The sequence below is a fragment of the Melospiza georgiana genome, chromosome 13 (assembly GCF_028018845.1).
Source record: "Melospiza georgiana isolate bMelGeo1 chromosome 13, bMelGeo1.pri, whole genome shotgun sequence".
In the NCBI taxonomy this organism is placed as follows: domain Eukaryota; kingdom Metazoa; phylum Chordata; class Aves; order Passeriformes; family Passerellidae; genus Melospiza; species Melospiza georgiana.
The window spans coordinates 12,980,729-12,995,347 of NC_080442.1; the positions used below are offsets into that span (position 1 = coordinate 12,980,729).

The following is a 14,619-nucleotide window of genomic DNA, read 5'->3' on the forward strand; positions in this document are numbered from 1 at the left end:
CGAGGTGGGCTGCGGGGGGAGCGACGACAGCCCCGGCAACGCAGAGAGGGGGCAAACACCCTCCAAACACGCACCTTGGGCGCGGCGGGGGGGCACTCTGCTTCAGAATGCGGCTGAGCCGGGGAATAACCCAGACGGGCTGAGACCCGACGGGCTCGGCGCACCTCGCGGTGCAGAGCGGGGCGGCGGCGGGGGGACCCCGTCGGGGCTGGCCGGGGCCAGACGGTCGGGGGGGCCGCCCGGTTCTCACAGTCTGCGCCCGAGCCTGGATTCTCTGCACGTCCCGGCCGGTCCCCCCTTTGCTACTATTCAGCACTTAATTGAACATTAATGGCAGCTGGGGATGAGGTCATTGGAGCCGGCTTTTCTCACACATTTTTCATGCAAATCCGCTAAACTCTAAACAAATTTGAATAAAACCCCCTTTGTGCAGGCCCTCCATGGTGTTTTTCCACGGGCCGCTCCGCCTGTCTCCGCACACTTCATCCGGGGAGGGGGGAGCGGCGGGGAGATGAGGGGGTGTGGAGGGGTCTCTGCTCGGGCCTGAAGCGGCAGGCAGACCCAAAGAAGCTGCGTCCTCTGCGAGGCTCTCAAGCCCAGATCGCCCCCAGGATGCCCACTGCACCAGCAGGGCCCTGCACTGTGCCATCATCACTTGCAGCCCCCCTACAGCACCAGTTCCCCCTGTAATATCCATTAACAGCACCAGTTCCCCCTGAAACACCTCCACAGCACCAGTCTGCCCCCAGTAGCAGTTCTTCTCCAACTCACGCTAATCCCCCACAGCAATACCACCCCCCCCAAGCACCATCAGCCCCCCAGCAACCCGAATTCCTCCCAGTTCCACCGCTGTCCCCACCCAGCACCCCTCGCTGCACTTGGCCATCGCTGCCTCTCTGTGAGGTGGTTTTTGGGTGCTCAGGGCTGCACAGGGCAGGAGCACGCAGCCCCCCCCGGCCCCCCTGCTCCGCAGCCCCCGCACAGCCCCCATTAGCATCCCCGCGCCCGGCCCCCTGCCCAGCCTTGAACTTGGCCATGCCGGGCTGCGCTCCTTCTGCCTGCCTGGGCTCGCACAATGCCGGCCTTGACCCATTGTTTGCTTTTTTCGGATTTCAGCTGGGAAAGCGGCCACCTCGCGCAGCCTGCCCCGAGCACGCCGGGAGCGGGGCACAATGGGGAACCCTGCTCTGCAGGCAGAAGGGCTCCAAATCATTTGAGAGACATATTCATTATATTCTTTCACGGGGGTCTGTTTGCATTGGGTTTAGCGGTTACTTCCCAGACGGGGTTCAGACCAAATAAAGATCATTGAGCGGCGAGGGATTCGCTCGGGCTTTCAGGGAAATGTGCCTGATGCGGGGCACGGCGCAGCCCGGCTGCCTGGCCCTCGGCTGCTCCCCCTTCCCTCTTGATTTGCCTGGGTTTATTTTGTGCCCGTTGCCTCCTCCGTCTAGAGACTGCACCAAATCACACGCTGGCTTTTGCAAAAGAGAGAGTTTATTTTCAACAGTGCATGGGGTTGGGAGGATTTGAATGGGAGAGAATTACAGGCAGTACATTTCTCTTACAGGAACAGAGAGGGTGCAGTACAACAGCAGCAGGGCTGCATGGCCTGGAAAAGCTCATGGTCCTCTGGGCCCCAAGCACAGTGCCTTTGGGAAGGCTGCACTCCCACAGCTCCACAGACCCAGGGATCAAGAGCAGCAAGGGCTGAGCTCTGCTCCATGAGCAAAGCCAAACTTCACACACCTGGTATTTCACCAGGTGAGACAGTGACTGGCTCAGGTCTCTCTGCCTGAGCACTTTGGTCCTGCTCTGGGGTATTGAGGGCACTGAAGGCAACGTACAGGAGTGATGTGGGATGATCCCTCGGCTCCCTGTGCTGCCCTGGCTCCCTCCCCATGGCTGCACCGCTGTGTTTCGAAGTGATGCAGAAATCCACTGTGTTCACGAGACAAAGCTGTCTCCTCTCTGGGGCCAATGGAGAAGCAGGTTGGGACACTTCTGGAGAAACTCGGAGAAGTCAGATGGCAAGTCCAGGCAGGTGGCAGCCAACTAGAAGAAGGAACTCACAGGCTTCAAAAGTTCCTTGTCCACTCACTGGGATCTAGGAAGGAAAGAAAGAAAATGGAGTGGTTATGATCTCTGTCAGAGAAATGGTCCAGTAGTGTTCGGCTGAGAACAAACCATCTTGTCCCTGGTGCAGCAGAACTCCAATCCTCTTTCCCTCCCCACCACACGTTTCTCATGGCTCTGGACCACCTCACCCTCTTCCTTACAGGGAAAACTGTAGTCCCCAAGAAGCCAAGCTTCCCCTGCACCCTCCTCAATCCCCTACCTCTGCCTGCCCCGCACACCGCCAGCCAGGGGAGGGCTCACGGCATGTCCTTCCTCCCTAGGCTTTGGGGCATGGGATTACTCTGCATGTCAGAGCCACTAAAGGCACAGCCCTCTGATGTTTTAATCTTCGTGTTAACTTTCCCTGCCCTCGGCGCCCTTGCCTGACTGGAGAAAGTGATACCAAGCCACCGAGCTGGAGCTGGAGCTGTGACGCTCAGCCCAAGTCCCCTTCTCGGCTTTCCCCACGCCTCCCACATCTCACACCTTGCAGCACGTTCTCCTCCCCTTTTCCTGATTTTTTTCATCTATTTCCTTTACACTTTATCCATGTTGAGTGTGTATTCCCTAGCCCCCAAACCAGTCCCACCCTTTTCCTATCTTCCCTTTGCTTTGCCCACAAACTGTTACACTGGAAGGAGCAAAGACTAACATAACAAATCCTTGAGTACACTTGCAAAAGGAACCATCAGCTGGCTAATTTATTCTTTTTATTGCACCAAATTGTAATTTTATAAAATATTGCAAATTTTATAAAATATTTGCAGGCCCATTTTAAGAGATAAATCTTGTGTGTGGCTCTCTAATGAGCCGCCCTGGGAGCAGCCGGCATGTGATCTGCTGTAGGTCGCACCGCGGCGTTCCCAGGCTGTGACTGGATGAACCACCGTAACTCTTTGAACTGTGCAAATACTCTACACTCTGGGGTCCAGGCTGCAATTTTCATGGGTATTTTTTCTCTCTCTTAAAAATAGATCTTCTGTAACCCCTTTATTGCAATATTCATAAAGCACTTGATGGAAATCCAAGGAAAATCCCTTCCCTTCTGCAACTTTGAAGCAAGCCTAAAACTTAAGAGAGGCAGAGGCCAAACCCACCCCATGTGGTTGGGTTTGGTGCTGAGAGGACAGACCCCATGCTGCATGTGTTTAGGGAGACCCAGGCTGCAAAAAGCCAAGGCTCAGCACTTCTTTATCCTATGTGAGATTAGGAGTCATCCCAAATGTTGCCCCAAGCCTGGAAAGGATGTTGAGGTCAGGACAGATGAGATCTGAATGATGGTGGGTGCTTTCAGAAGCCCAGGAGAGGAGGAGGAAGATGAATCCTTGTTCTCACCAGGGAAAAGCCTTTACCTGGCAGGTAAAGTCCCCTGTCCTGGCAGGGACAGGCTGAGCTTGCTTTGGCCTACAAGAAACTCTTATGTAGTGTGGATAGAGGGGATGCTCGTTGGTACCAGACATCAACCCAGCCTGGAAATCACCCACTGCCTGCCTGGTGGGCTTGAAACTTCTGGCACTCAGTAACTGAGGGCAGGAGGGGCTGGACCAACCCAACTGACTCGACATAAGTTTCAGGAAAACTCAAATGTCCTGCATGCACTTTCTCTCTGTGCAAAGTTCAGCCTTGCACTGAGGGTGCCTGCAAAAATAGGGCTCCACCAGGACCCAGTTCCAGCCCACCCTCCCCAGTGCCCTGCGCAGGGAAAACATTGCTCCGTGTGTAGATTTACTGTCCCTTTTTTTTTTTTTTTTTTAAAGCTGAATAAACAAGTGAAATTATAGCTCAGCCTCTGCCCCAACACTTGCTCCAGTGCCTCCTTGTGCCCTTACAAAGCCAGCACTGAGGTTTATATGCTGATAAACTGCCCTGCCACAGCAATTCTGGGCGGTGGGAAGAGAAAAAAAAAAAACCTCAAATAATGGTAAATGGATGCAGAACGCTCTGCCTAATCAGATTCCTGTCCCCTATTGAGGCCAGGAAGGAGGGACCCCGCTCCTCCCCTGCCCTCAGCCCAGCCTCCGCTTCACCGGCTCACACGGAGAAACTTTCTGGACAATTTAATCTCGACAGGGTGTTACTTAGAAAAACCTTTTTCACTGTCAATTTTTTTCCCCCCTCCCTTCCACCCCCCCCTTTTTTTTTTTCTTCCCTCCCAGCCTTGATTGAATTTTGCAAGCCCCTGATATCTTTCTTTTTTGTAGGGATGCACGCTGCTTATGCAAATACCAGCCTTTCATACCAGCCTCCCTGGCTCAAGCCCTCCAACTTGAATGTGACCAAAAGCTGTGCTCTCCCCTGCTAACTCCTTAGCACAATTACACCTCCATTCTGCTCCAGGGGCCCGGGGAGGGGGAAAAAAAATCATTTTAAACTAATAACACGTGCTGTTTGCTTTGGATAATTACAAGGGAGCTTCGGCTTCTAAGAGCTATGAAATATTCCGTTCAGCGGGGCGGGAGGGAGGCTCCGTGTTCCGCCTACGCCGCGAGTTTTATCTCCTGACGGAGATGCTCGCGCGGCCTCTCGAGGCTCCCTCCATCTCGTGCTCATCCTCTGCACCTGGGCAAAGCATTTACATTTCCTACGGAGCAACCTGGCGCTGCTTTGGGCTACAGGAGAGAGGAGAAGGCGCCTGACATTTTCCTTATCTCAAGTTACAATTTCCTGCAAGCATCAAGATAATAAAACATCGGAGATGGGCAAGATGAGCGAAATGAATGCGGCGGCTGAGGCTCCCGCAGCAGCGCGGGAAGGGCCGGGCAGAAAGGACACCCGGGGGATGCGGCTGCTCCGCTGGCTCTCGTTTGCATCGCGGCCCTGACGTTATTGTCCTCCTGCCTTGTCTGCTGGGGAAGTTTATGTGGAGGGCTTTTTGCTGGGGCGAGGAGGAGGAGGGGAGTTTTCCCCAAAAGCACCCAGGAATCTGTCAAAAGAGGGACAGAAAAGAGAAGAAGAAGAAGAAGAAGGGAGACAGAGAGTGGGAACGTCAAGGACCCCTGACTAATGAATAGCAAGTTTGCCCTTGAACCTCCCTGGGCTTTGCCATTCCCAGGCTCCAAACAAGGGCTGATGCATGCTTGGGCCCAGCTGCAGGGGGACCGGGCTATGGTTCATCTCAGACACTTTGACAGCCCGGGCCTTTTCCCCACATAGCTCAGACTCGCCTAACTACTCCCCTGGCAACAGCTCAGTGCAGGAACCTGCGCTGAGGCCCTGCCTGCTGCATACAGAAGTACGAGGAGGAGGAGGGGAGCCTCTGGGAGAAATTAGCTAGAGACTGGCTTAACCCATCAAATGCTGGGCAGGCGCTGCCAGCCCCAGCACCCTTTGCTCGGCCCCAGCACCCTCCAGGCACCCCTGGGTGCTCACTGGCCAGTATCTGCAGCGGAGCTGGAGAGGGGCAGGGGTGGGTTAGACGTGCAGAATCGCCGTGCACCACAAATCCCACGACCTGCTGCTTCACCACGACCCAGTGCCTTGGACCTCGTGAGTGGGAAGGTCCTCACGGTGCCAGGGATGTGGGAGGGAGCCAAAGTAGCCAGCTGGAAAAGGCCACCGGACACTGAGAGGAAAGGGCACGGCCTCTCCCCGGTGTGGTGGGACAGGGCATCCCTCCCTGCCAGCCAAAATGAGGGCAGGGGCTGGATGAGAGGCACAAACTTGCCCTGGATGCTCTTTCTGCATTGCAGATCAAAGGCTGAGGACGAGCTGGCCTTAGGGGTCTGCACTGAATGGCTGGAGAGAACAGGCACAAGCACTCGACGGCTCTAAAATGCGACCCAGAAACGTTCCCACATCCCAGCCCCATATAAATCAAGGGGGGAAAAAAGGGGGAGCTCCATCCCAGCCTCTGTTTTTACAGAGCATCTTTCATGTGCAGCCCCTGAGAGAGGGCTTTGCCGAGCTTGTTAAGGATGGCTCCTGCACCAGGCAGAGAGGGGGACGCACCATATGGAGAGGAGAAAAAGAAAAGGGGACACTGAAAATGGAAAATTATGCAAAGCAGGAGGAGAGGCACTGGGGGAAAGGGGGGAGGGAGGCAGCAAGGAGGTGGGGGATGGGGAGACAGGAGGCTGGAAGTGAGCCCTGACTTGGGGAACACCATTAGCTGGCACTGGGCTGCACGAGGAACAGAAGTTTCCTGTGACCAGGTGCAGGACAGCCCTTTGTACCCTTGGGTGCTGTAACTGGAGGGCATTTCTGCAGCCTGGCCTTGCCTGAGAGCTCTGGGCTGTGCCAGAGTGATGCCCAGCTGGACTGGGGTGAGTGCACTCTGTTTCTGGAGCTGTGCTGCACTGGGAGGCACAGCAAAATGGGGTCCGTGGTGACCTACTTCTGAGGTGTCCTGAGGACCTCTGTTACTATAGCAATGAAGGTGGCAAGCAAACATCATGGCCTTTTGGACAAGAGTTCTGCTTGTCATCAATCACAAAAACCAGATTCATGTAAGGAGGTGCCAGGGCATTGTAAGAAAAGGCTCTGATCAACAGCAATGATAGCAAGGGCCCAAACTGCCCTTTGGTCTCAGCTGCCTGTGCAGTGAAGGTGGATGCTTGGGTGGGTGAAAGGAGAATCCAAAGTCAACAGCCAGAGCTCTTCCCTTCCCCTTGGACCCTGCAGAGCCCTGGTGCTGCAGGGTGAGCTGCAGGCCCAGTGCAGCTCAGGGATGCTGTGCAGGCATTCCTGTCCAGGCTTGTGTTACTGCCCAGCTTGTGCTCAAACTCCGGCATTGGCCTAACCTGGTGTTTGGAGAAATGTCTCAGCTCTTCCCATCCCAGGTGTAGGGCTCCTTTTCCCTATCCTGGAAACACTGGCCTCCTTTGGGGAAACACCCACCTTGTCACTGTGACAGCCCAAAGCCACTCTGTGACCCAAACTTGTGGCACTCTGCTCCCTGTCATGGGCCATGACCACCTTGCACATCCTCACTGGGTGCAAGCCTCTTCTCCAGCCCATCTTCCACCCAGCAAGGAAAGCCACCCACGCCTGAGCTTGGTGCTGGTTGCTCTGTGACTCCTGCTTTGTCCCCTCCGCGCCATTCCCATCTCCCCATTCAGTGGCTTTTGTTCAGAGCAGCCAGTGTTTTTCCTTCACTCTCCTCAGCATTGCTCGACACCCAGGAACGCAAACTGCTCCTGGCTCCCGCCTCTCATCGCTCTTGGCCCCGTCACAGCCTTTGATCTCACACTCCTATCCACCACTCTGCTCCCTTTTCTAGCTCCTTCTGTTTGTTCCATCAGGAAACCTTCCCTTTGCTGCATCCCAAATGGCTCTCTCCATTAAACCCATCTACTGTGCTTCCCTCCATTTACCACTGGTTAATTTACCATCAGCCCTACACCCCATAACCCTCATTTCAGGCAGGTGTGGGGCAGATTCCTGTGAGGCTGGTGCAGAGACAGCCTGTGCCTGCAGAGATGGGCACACTTGCCCTGGCATACACGTGTTCCTGCCTGCACATGCCAACACCTACATGTTCCTGCCCACGTTCCCGCTGCCACATCCCAGGCTCTGGGATTTCAAGGGGAGCTCTTGTTCTCCAATGGGGCATGGGAATTATCTGCACAGCACGGCTGCAGGTTGGGATTTGGGCTGTTTGGTCTTGCAGACACTAGACTAAAAAGATGCTGTACCCATTTGGTTTCCTCAAGAACCATGCCCTGGAGTAAGGCTACAAGTGTTGGCCAGATCCTCAGTAAAGCCCTGGAATAAGCTGTAGGCACTGAAGAGGATTCATCTAAGCAGCGTTCAAAGAAAAATAGCAAAAAATAAAGTTCACGGGGGCACACGAAAAACAGAGCTTCCACCCACAGAGCAGCTGTGTGGGGCTCTGGAGACAGGCAGGCAACGTGGGAGATGTTTCAGAGCTTGCTCTCAAAATGATACATTTGCAACCGCTTCCCTTCTTCAACCACTGGAGGTACACTGAGCTACCTGCCCTGCAGAGAGACATTTCAATCTCCAGGCACAGGACTTTGTCCTGGGCTGCTTTAAGGCTGGCTGGCCCTTGTGGCAGCATGACGCAAAAATGAGATGTGCCTTCGTGGGAGAGGAAGAAGAGGGATGTACTCCATCCCCTGGTATTCTGACACAGGCAAGGAACTGCCCCTCCACGAACAAACCCAGGCAGAGGGGCTGTTTGGTGCTCGCCCTGCAAATTCCCACCCCCTGGGAATGGGTGGTGTGGGGAGAGCAGATGGGATTCAGGGTGTCCTTTGGATCAGGCTGGCCTCAGCTGCTGTGCTGGAAGCTGAAGCGTTTCCAGGGAGGATATGGCAAGAACAGTGAGTCCTGCCCAAGTGACGGTCCAAAGCGCTGGCACTCTGTCCCGATTCAACCTCGCCCCAGATTCCCGCCCTTGGCTCACATCCAGGCTCCTTTCTCCTTGACCCATCTCCATCAGAAGCAGCGCTGTTACGAGGCTCTGCTCTGAGCTTCTAGTCTACAAATAGCAGCAAGGCAGCACCTGCTCCGGAGCTGAACATTTCCACTAAACTCTATTTTGATGCCTGTCCCGGCCAAAGAAATCTTTTGGGACCGTGTCACTTGTAGGAGATGTTACATATTTCAACCTCCAGCAATACAAGACACTGATACAATACTGAACTACACAATTGCTGTACGACCCTGCACTTCTACCTTGGCTGCAGAGATGGCCCACAAGGGCTCATCTCCAGCAAATATTTCTCTGGACAGGGAGCTGGCTGCCTTGAGTGCTGGGGCCGGTGTGTTTATCGGGCAGCAAAGCTGGCCCTGCCATCTCTCCCAGGGAAGCTGTGCCATGGGAGCTGCTAAAACAGCATTTCATTTCCAAACAGGGCCCCAGAGACCTCTTGTGTGAAGGATTCAACAGAGCGAGGCGGGGTAGAGCAGAACAAGGAGACACAACCCCAGGCTAAAAACAAGGCAGACCCCAGGTTTGATGGACCTTATTGCTCTGCACCAGGGCTCAGGCTGGCCTGTCCCCTTGACTCAGTGCCAATCTCTCCTGGGCCACCACTGATGGGGAAAAAGCGAATTGGGATTTTTTTTTTTCACCTCCTTCTTCCCCCATTTTCCCTCCCCTAACTCCTTTTCCGCATCATAAGCAAAGTCCTAATAAAGCTCCCATCCCCACTGCCAGCCCTGCACCATGCTCCCAGCAGAAAAGAGATGCAAAGCCACGCTTGGAATCTGATTCCCCGGCTTTAAACGCTGCTCTGCCAGCAAAGTGCGACTTGAAAGCTCCCCTGTCACAGTTACAAAGCTCCGAACAGCCCTTCCTCGGATAATCACGCTTATCTCCAGATTAAGAAAGAGAGACCTGCAGCTGAGGCTGGTCACATGGGCTGGGATGTGGGCAAATCTCTTTTAAACAATCCCCATATAGCTGTGACCTCCACCGCAGCCCAAATACACCGTCCCTCGGTCCCACTCGAAAAGCAGCTCTGGAGACATGACAGAGCATGTGAGAGGAGACGGGGCCGGGGATGGGGGGGCGGAGGGAAACCACGGGGGAGGAGTGAGAAAGCAACGGAGGAGAGGAGGGTGAGAAAGACGGAAGAAGAAATAAGTAGAGGGAGGATGTGGGAGAGGAATAGGATGTGGTGGAGAGGGAGGAAAAGTGCATGAATGGAGGGGGAGGATGATGAAGGACAGGGAGGTCTCTGCTGCTCTTCCTGTTGGGGATTAGTTGTCCCTGCACTGTCCTCAGTTTAACTCTTCCCACTCTGTCCCCGACTGGCAGCCTAGCCTGATTACGTGACCCCAGCTGTGCCAAGCAGCCTTGGCAGGGAGAGCACGTTACCTACTTTGCTGCCACGGATTCATTAAGAGGGTTTGCTTGTGTGGGAATAGTCATCCCAATGGGGAAAGGGAAAAAAACCCTTTCTGCAGATCAACCTGGCGAGGAGCTCTGACAAAGCGCTTTCCACAGCCCTGCCCAGAGTCTGGGAGCTGAATTAAGGAGAGATAGGGATGTGCAAACAGGAGAGGAGGGCACAGGGGTGGCAGGTCAGCTGGAAGGGGTCCTTAGCATGGCCACTGCTGAGAGATGAGGCACCAGACAGGGAGGGAACTGCAAGCCCTTTGCAGGATGCTGGTGCCTGGTTCTTCTTTGTGATTAAAGGCCACCTTGCATCTGGGTCAGGCATGGATGACACATTCACCCTCTGCGTAAATGAAAGGTCTGAGCAACCGCAGAGAGACTTTTTCCAGCAGCAGGTTCCCCTCTTACATCCATGTGGGATTAGCACAATTTCTTTGCAATGGAGGAGCCCAAACAGCTCTGAAACGGGCACAGAGTGCTGGGGCTGCCCCTCTCTGAGGATGCCCACCTTCTGCTGGCACTGATGGGGGTTTCCAGCCGTGGCCACCGGCTGCAGCCCGCGGAGGGACGGCGGTGCTGCCTCTCCAGCTGCTCATTATTCACCCTGCGCAATTAGGCACCGCTGATAAGTCACACGAAATTGCCTTTGTTCTCCAACTGGAAGACCTGCATTTCATGGGAATCCCTTTTTTCCTGCACATTACTGATGAGCTGCCCACTGTACCCACTGCTGGAGCGGCAGTGAGGATTTTGGGGCACTCTTTGGGCTGGCCCTCATAGATATCCTGTGCAGGTTGATGGGGAGGTGTAGCCTGGCCCTGCCTGTGTTCCTGGACTTCTCTGAGCACAAAGGAGAGCTGCTCCTCCTGCAGCCCACCAGGGACTTGTCAGCTCTCCTCCAGGCAGGTGGCTTTGTTGCTTCCTGGCTACTCTACCATCTTTCCATGTCACTTCCCAGCTTCCCTCCCAGTAACAGACGAAAACCCAGCGCAACTACAAAGTCAATGGGGGAAGAGGCATCAGCCCCACCCAACCCAAACCCTGCTGATGCCAACAGCCACCTTACCTTGTTCATGACCTTCCCCTTCCTCCCCAGCCAGCCCATCAGCAGCAAACCCCATGCTCTGCTGTTTGGACCAAGCATCTCTCACCCAGGCTCCCTGCAGGGCCAGCCCTGCTCCATTGTGCATCAGCTCCTGCTCTTCATTCCTTCACTGTACCAGAACCCAAGTATGGAAGAAAAGGCAAAGCAAACTGGAGCCAGCGTGAAGCTGGGTGCTACCAAGCTTCACAGGAGGCAAGCTGTGCTCCAGTAAACTTCCCAAAATGACCCCTGCTTCAGAGCAGCCTTGTGCCATGTAAATTGATGCTCTTTCAGCATCTGGCAGCTGCTCAGATGGGACCACAGGGAGAAAAGACATCTTGGCCCATTCAAGAGTTTCTTCCCGTTCTGCTCAAGAAATGTATGTGGGCTCTTAAGTCTTGTTGATTTAAGGGAAAGGATACAAAATTAATTTAGACAGGAAATTAATTAGATGTGAACTGATGTTTACATCCCCACACATACAATGAATTCTTGTGTGAACCTACAGAATGCAGATGGACGGATGGATGGATGATAACAGCAGTCTAGGAATGACATTATGTGCTGGTCCATACGCTGGGGATGTAGAAAGACTTTTCTCTGCATTGCTAATTAATAACTATATCCTGAGCAAATGTTGATAAATCCTTTATAGAGCATGTTATCTCTGTCTCTCCAACTCCTGTTCTGCATTTCTATTTGCCTGTTTCCACTGCTCCACCCCTGGCACCCACACGCTTCACTTCCCTCCCATATTTTGTAACTGGTAGCAGATTTGACTCCCTTTCTGGAGAAAGAGGCGGAGGTTTTGTTACTGGGGCTTTGTGTGAGTGATTGCATGTGTATGTGTGTATACAAAGATGGATACAAATCCATTGGAAATAAACACCTTTTAAGGGACTTGAGAGAAAGACACACAGGGCAAAGGAGAAGAAAGAGCCTACAGACCCTCAGCCAGACAATCAGCCAAGATGAAGAGAAAGACCCAGTGAACCAAAAAAAGCCTCAGTTCTCTTTTAAACTCTCCATGATTTGCAAGGAAAGCAGCAGATCTCATGGCTGGGAAGCCGAGCTGTGGCGGTGTAACCCTCACCCCTTCTCCCAGCCCCGCACAGCTCAATTACCCCGGGCTGCCAGGCTGCTCTGAGCACACCCCCACCAACCCGCATCTCCCCCGCCGCCGAGACAGCTTTCACCAATGGAAGGAGTACAAATATATTCATTGGCACCTTATCAGACATGCATGCAAAACTAATTAACATGGGGAGACATGCAAGCTGCCACCCAGCCACAAATACACACCCACGAGCATGCACACACACACGCACGCATGCACAAGGCAACCCTTGTCTAGGGGGGACATTCAAAAGGCTTTGTCACTAATTTAGGCATCTGTCTCAGTCTGGTCTGGTCCTCCTGGCTAGGCTGGAGTTGTGGTTTTTTTCCCACTCTGTTTGACAATGCTGGGAACATGCCCGGAGACCCCTCATTCAAATCACCCCTTGACAATGGTCTCATTGTGTGAGCATATAGAAAAGGGAAAGGATGGGGGAGAAGATGTGGAAGGGGGGGTAAGGAATTAAAATGTGAACCCAAGGAAGTGTTTACTAACACAAGCCTCGCAGCTGCCCCGTCTCTCCTCCACCCCCTTCTTCCGCCCCCGGCCGTTCCAATGGCCCAGCCTGTCCCCAGTTCCAGGCGGGCAGCAGGATGTCGGGACAGCGGAGAGGCTGCACGGAGGTGCACGGAGAGCAGGCAGGCTGAAGGGATGAAGCCTCAGGGCGTTCAAGTCTTTGGCAGCAGGGGGGCAGGTACAGGTTAGAGAAGAGAAGATAGAGCCAGAGATGCCTCGGAGAGGATTAGGGACTTAAAATGTCCTGGGAAGGACATCTTCATGGAGGAGCAAGAGATTTATTGGTATAACCACTCCAAGGCTTTTTCCAGCAGGAACAAAAAGTGCTTAAACCTGGCCTCGTGGATTTAGAGCAAGTGAGCAGCCTCGCTGCACGGTCTGGACTGCTCTCTTTGGTGCTGCAGCCAGCCAGACATGCTACAGCATGAGAAGAAAGGGGGGAGCAGCAGGGTGTTAGAGCTGGGGGCTCAGAGGATGGACCAGACTCCCTTCAGGACCCTTACTGCTGGTTATTAAATACCAGGAGAAAAAAAAAATAGGGAAAAACGCCCCAATGCCCTGCCCACCCCCAGGCACGTCCGGGGAGGGAAATAGCGAAGGTGCAGATGGGGGTGCTCCCCCAGCCCCACCGCGCTTGGCTGGCCTTGGCAGGCTCCGTTCAGCTGGAAATGCCCAAGAGCCAGCAGAGCACAGGCAACGGGAGCTGGGGAGGGGGAGAAGACGATGACAACGTTTTCCATATATGCAAATGCATCCACACAAGATACCCAGAGGGAGACAAAACAAAGAGACCTCAAAGAGGCTGGCTCTGAGACCCGCACAAAGCCAGATACCTCCGCACACCTACGGTGTTTGCACGTGAGGACCCGTGCAATGCAGGATGCAGGGCTGCCCAGAGGTTCCCCCCAAATCTGAGCAGATATCAGCCTAAAGAAAGCCTGGTGGAGGAGCCCAGTGAAAGCTGCAAAGACAAATGCCACAATCCCACATCCTCCTACACAAACAGGTGCACCTTAGGAGTACAAAACTATTCCCGTCCTTTAGCTTAGTCAGAGAAGAGAAAAGCTGTGATGCAAACCCACATGAGCCCTGCCTTGGTGGGCAGAGGTAGCTCAGCTCCCCCAGCATTGCTCCTGCAGTCAGATCCACCCCGAAGACCTTTGTGTGATTTCCATAAGAGGAAAGCTAGGAAATTCCTGGACATTACTAAACAAGGCCGGGCAAAATGTCACATAGAAACCCAAGAATGTACATGAGGCAAAACCAAAAGTCACCTGTGCAAACATTTCTGCTTAAAAAAGAGAAAGTACTGCAAGGTAAGCAAATCTATGCTTTTTATCCAAACAAGTGGTTGTGAGCAGTTTTATTGCCACATTCCTGTGCCCCAATACACAGGGATAAGTACTCGACACACGGTGACACGCAGGGACTCGGGGACAGAGCTGTTGTTTTAATAGGGCAACGAAGACAGCGAATGAAATAAAACCCTACAGAGATCAGCTTGCGGAATTCAAGGCTGAGAAAATCTATTTGATGGTAAAAGGAAACAAGGACACTCATGATTCTGCTCTCATTTCCATGCTGTAAATTTGGGCAGCTTTTACTGAACGCAATTAAATCCTCGCTTAGGATTTAACCTGGTGAAGCTGAGGGCAGACCTTGCTACAAAGACCCACCTCTGAGCTCTTCCCCTCAACTTGCTCTGCAGAGGCCAGCAGGAGCTGTGAGAAAACTGAGTGAAAAAGCAAGGGAATTCATAGATCCCTGCCACTGTGGCCATTTCAAAGCCCCCTTCTGCTCTGTCTTGCCTGTTCTCTCCTTCCCCAGTGATTTGCTGCTTTGCTCATGGAGCTCTGGCTGCAGGGAACAGTCAGTACCAGCATGGCAAGCACAGAGACTCAATGGTATTTGGGCATCTCCTTCCCTTCAGTTCCTCTAATGGGGAACTGAAAACCTCAGCAAAGCCCCAACACATCC

General features: G+C 53.6%; 1 long non-coding RNA gene across 1 annotated transcript in view; it reads right to left on the reverse strand.

Annotated features, from left to right (window-relative positions):
* Positions 1-1,475: 1,475 nt before the first annotated feature.
* Positions 1,476-14,619, reverse strand: part of LOC131088989 (uncharacterized) — a 35,507-nt gene continuing 22,363 nt past the window's right edge. The window contains exon 4 of the long non-coding RNA XR_009115203.1: positions 1,476-2,107. This is a non-coding gene — a long non-coding RNA (uncharacterized LOC131088989). The remainder of the gene's footprint in view (positions 2,108-14,619) is intronic.